The sequence below is a fragment of the Thermobia domestica genome, chromosome 8, assembly GCF_964235325.1.
Source record: "Thermobia domestica chromosome 8, izTheDome1.hap1.1, whole genome shotgun sequence".
Classification (NCBI taxonomy): Eukaryota; Metazoa; Arthropoda; class Insecta; order Zygentoma; family Lepismatidae; genus Thermobia; species Thermobia domestica.
In genome coordinates, this window is record NC_137461.1 from 230,121,667 (window position 1) to 230,127,162 (window position 5,496).

Here is a 5,496-nt window from a genome sequence, read left to right on the forward strand (position 1 = left end):
CAGCATCTTTCGACATCATGTCACACGTCGTGTCATCTGCTCTTATCAGAAAATGCGGCACCCAGAGACAACAAAATTTCTTCACATGCAAATGATCATGCAGAATAGAGCGAATTGCTGGTGCATTTGGACCTAAGGTATCCTCAATCTGCTGGTAGGTCACTTGTTTGTCTTCGTCAAGGAATTTTAAACAGTCACGTTTTCCTCCGTAACTGATGTTCGTGGTCATCCCGCCCTATTAGCGTCCTCCAGAGTGAAATTTCCCCTTTGGAATTCGCTGTATACACGGAAAAGAAAGTATTTGGCAGTTGACAAATTTTCTTTTGCCAATAACTCGAGAACAAATGAATTAATTGTGATCTTTTTGTTGTCATCTTTAGAATAGTTATAATTTGATAACTTGCCAAAATCGATACTCTACCTAGGTAATAGGTTAATTTATTGTTATCAGGAGAGAAATTTTGTCAACTGAAGAATACTTTCTTTCGTGACTGTACCACCTGTATGTAGTAGTACGATGTGGACAGAATCACCCAGTCCAAGAGTCATTTCTTCTAAGCACTGATATGTTTAAACCACGAGCGAAGTTATACCGTAAATGTACTCGTATCTCATTTCGTGTCCAAAATGCCCTAGCAAGCACTTTATATCACTCCTAATGAATAACTCAGCCCATCGACTTGGCGCAGCGGTAAATGTGTAAGTATGAACATGTCTCAGCATGCACCAAGAAGTAGTCTCGTGCGGCATAAGGTTGCGTCGTATTACAAAACTAGAATACTTCGACGACTCAGGAAATTCAGATCCTATTGAAAGCATGGTGTTATGAGTCATTGCTCGCTTCAGCTCTGTATTACTGCATTCTAGTATTCTTTTAATTATCTATGTAAACATCTTTCATAAAACCATTTCATTTACCTTTTTGTGGGAAAACGGCAATTTATTACACTTTATATGTATTCACAAACAGTTAATCAGCTCCGACTCCTTAATTTTATTAATCGTAAGTTGTAGGCGAAAATATATGGATCTGGCACCACTAAATTAAACAGATAAATTGTTCAATATGAAATTAAAAAATCCTGCAAATTTTCTTTCAAAAGAGTACTCATACCCATACTTTTATGGAATTCCGTACGGATGAAGCTTTTGGCTCTATTATCGACGACACAAATAGCTTTTTTTTTTTTTCGGTACTCGTTTGTTTTTAAGTGCTGTTGAATCTAGAGAAAAGCCGTTTCAGAGAGGGAGTTAATCTTTGGTAATCTGGAAAATATTGTAGTGGTGCGGTGTACTGTTTCAGTTCTGATACAGATTTTTTTCTTTAATGATCAGTATATAAATAGACCAACTATAATGCCTAGTAAAGAAAAAATGTGTGTGCTTGGCAGTAGAAAGAATACACCTCGGGATTTTATGGCTGAGATACGGAATAATTAATGTCAAAAATTTAAGAGAAATTATCTGACTGACTGGTGTCACAACGAAATTTTTATGTCTTTCTTCTATACAACAGGGGCGGATCCAGGACTGACTTCTGGGGGGGGGCGGTGGGTTGTCATACTGCTACTTTTAAGGCCTCCAAACATTGGGATGGGCTTTATTAATATATATATATATATATATATCTAATAAGAAAGTTTCCTTTTCTGGGGGAGGGCGATCCCATCCCTGGATCCTCCCCTGCTTTACAATGTGTTTCTTCTCCCTTGTGATAGAAGAAAAAATTGCGGAATGAAATCAGTGTTTCGTAAGCCACTTGTAAAAGATGTAACGCGTTACTTTTAAGTCCGAAACTTTGAATATATATATATATATATAAACCAAAGCATTTCAATTTTCCCTACTACTACTTCTACTATCACTATTATTATTATTATTATTATTATTATTATTATTATTATTATTATTATTATTATTATTATTATTATTATTATTATTATTATTATTATTACACATTCTGATTTTTTCCAATCATTGTAAATGTTTAGATCTGTAGGTTAATAATAGCAGCGCTGCTACATCTTTTCATGCGGACAGTTATTTTCTAGTAATAAAGTAGACCTACTCATCAGTCATATTTTATTCATATTGACTTCTTAATGTAGGCTATATCGTTAATTATGGAACCCATCAAACATATCCACAGTAACAGCAACTATAAACAGTGCGCTACTGTTGAAATGCAATACTGCACTGTAAAAAATTGTTCACTTTTTGTCGCGTAAAGTGCAACGACTTTTGATCAGTTCTTTTGCATGTATATATGTGTGCAACAGGAGGAGTGCAAAGTGTGTACAAAACATGTGAGAAATGTACAACCTGGAAGTTTTCTGCACATTTCTCACACATTTTGTACACAACTGCACTACTGTTGCACGTATATATACATGTAAAAGAAGTGATCAAAACTCGTTGTAGTTTACACATACAAAAAGTGTAGCATTTTTCACAGTTTGTGTGTTGCACTGTTTGTAGTTTTGTATCATTCTACAGATACGATTTGGCAATGCAATTTTTTGTTCGAAGGCTCTACGTGCAGTATTAGCTGCGATATAGGTAATATATCTTGGCGGCCATTTTGAATACGGTGACCGATATGATTTTTTTTGTCATGTCGCTTTTTAGTTTTTAAAGATCTATCGAACGAGGTGTCATTCGCCCCATGTTTCAATTTAAAATTTTAAAGTTTGGCCAGGAGCCCCCTTGAAGAGCAGCCCTGGGGGGCACCGCGACATCACCATTCAATTTGCCCCATGGTATTTGATATTGAGTTTTTGTTCAGTTCATTTATGTTCAACCGTTTTCGAGATATTTCAGTGGAAAGATTAAAATGGGCTACCATATATATATATATATATATATATATATATATATATATATATATATATATATATATATTACTCGTGATTCTTAATTACACTAGTTAACAAATTTAAACTTTTTGTTTGTTACATGAGAAAAATCACCTGATCTTAAAGGAACTTTTTGCGCTGAATTCGAATATGCACTCGGTTTCTCTCCATCACGTACAGTTTTCCCGTAACAGAGGGATTTTCGGGAAATTCCCTCAAAAATTTCCCTTTTTCAGATATTTTATTCCCCTAGCTCCTGTCCCCTTACATATAGTAACATAGAAATTATACCTAAGTATACCTTGATTTATAATTAATAAACCCTAAAAGTTTCGTAAAAATCGCTTTGTTCTTTCTAGAGAAATAAATATATTTGTATGTATACTTTGTGCACTGTTTATTGCACCTGATAGTAATGCTTTCAGATCTCCTGAGTTGGGGTAGAAACGATTTGCTTTATTACTACAAACACAGACATAAAAATGAATATTTACAATAGTCAACAACACACTTGTATTGCTCTCTGTAAATTAGAAACGTGTATAAAAATAGAATGTACTTCCAACGTATATTTTTTTTAAACGTACAGTGTATGTATATCTTAATACATATATATACAATTCTCCAAGTTTTTTCGTTTTGTTCATGAAATGGTTATCAATATTTGTTATCAAATGTAACAGAATGCAAAAGAACTTCCACTTCCCGAGCCCCCTACCTACTGGGAAGAGATATGGCCAAAAGACTCTGATGATGATCATGACCTTGATGAACCATCGACATCAACATGTACATCCAAGGATCCAACGTTCATCCCTGACTGTGTTCGCGAGCCACATTTCATCCGGCAATGTGAACTTAATGACCTAGTCCGTGATTTGCACCTGACAAAACAAGAGGCGGAACTTCTGGGATCAAGGCTCCAGCAGTGGAACTTATTGGATGCAGAAACGAACATATCAGTGTACAGGAAAAGGCATGTTCAATTTTCAAGCTATTTCTCAATGCAAGATAATGTGTGCGTATGTACGGATATAAATGGGTTGATGGCGGAGCTAGGAATTCCTTACGTTCCAGAAGAATGGAGGTTATTTATCGACGCGTGAAAGGTCAGCCTTAAAGCTGTCCTTTTACATAATGGAAATAAAAAACCTTCTATACCACTTGCGCACTCAGTGAAGATTAAGGAATCCTATGACACCATGTCAACTTTGCTAAATCTTATAAATTACAAGGACCATTGTTGGCAAATATGTTGTGATCTCAAGGTAGTTGGTATTTTATTAGGACTGCAGTGCGGTTGCACGAAGTACCAATGTTTTTTATGTTTATGGGATAGCCGAGCTGATGACAAACATTATGAAGTGAAGGAATGGGAACCTAGAGTGAATTACGTACCTGGAGAATGCAACGTCAAATACGCTCCTTTGGTAGATCCTAATAAGATATTACTACCGCCACTTCATATCAAGTTAGGACTTATGAAAAACTTTGTCAAAGCCATGGACACATCTGGTGAAGGTTTCAAGTATTTGCGAGATAAGTTCCCTAACCTGAGTGATGATAAGATTTCAGCGGGAGTGTTTATTGGTCCCCAAATTAGGAAATTAATGCTTGATGATAGCTTTGACAGCAAGTTAAACAGTGCTGAGCTTGCTGCCTGGACAGCATTTAAGTGTGTTGTGCGCAACTTTCTGGGCAATAACAAAGCTGAGAGTTACACAGAAATCGTACAGGACATGATACAGAAATACAAAGAGTTGGGTTGTAGGATGTCTTTAAAAATCCACTTTTTGCACTCCCACCTCAGCTTCTTTCCTGCTAGCCTAGGTGCTCTCAGCGACGAACAGGGGGAAAGATTCCACCAAGATATAATGGCAATGGAGAAAAGGTACCAGGGACGATGGGATCCTTCAATGATGGGGGACTATTGTTGGGGTCTTGTTAGAGAATGCAACATTTCTTACAAAAGAAGGAAGTAGTGTACGTTTTTGTAACCCAATGGAAGTTTCATATATTGTGATAGTTTTGATTGTCTTTTCATGACCTTTTGGTACATTTGTATTATTGTTTATTGTAAATTGTCACACTTGTTAATTATATTGTATTATATTTTATATATGTGTTTGTGGTAATAAAGCAAAACGTTTTACCTCAACTTAAGAGATCTGAAAGCATTACTATAAGGTGCAATAAACAGTACACACAGTATACATACAAACATATTTATTTCTCTAGAAAGAATAAAGCGATTATTACGAAACTTGGAGGGTTTGTTAAATATGAATCAAAGTATACTTAGGTATAATTTCTATGTTAGTATATGCAAGGGGACAAGATCTTGGGGTGTAAAATAAACGAAAAGGGAAATTTTTGAGGGATTTTCCCGAAAATCCCTCTGTTACGGGAAAATCGTACGTGATGGAGAAAAACCGAGTGCATATTCGAATTCAGCGCAAAAAGTTCCTTTAAGAACAGGTATTTCCTTTTATGTAACAAAACCTTTGTTAACTAGTGTTATTGATTTATGAAGATAATCATATCCTATAAAACAGTTTACAATATTTTTCTACATCGAGGTTTTTACGTTTCGCTGACTATTTTAAGACCTACTAATTGAATTTGAAAGAGTTTATCGTAG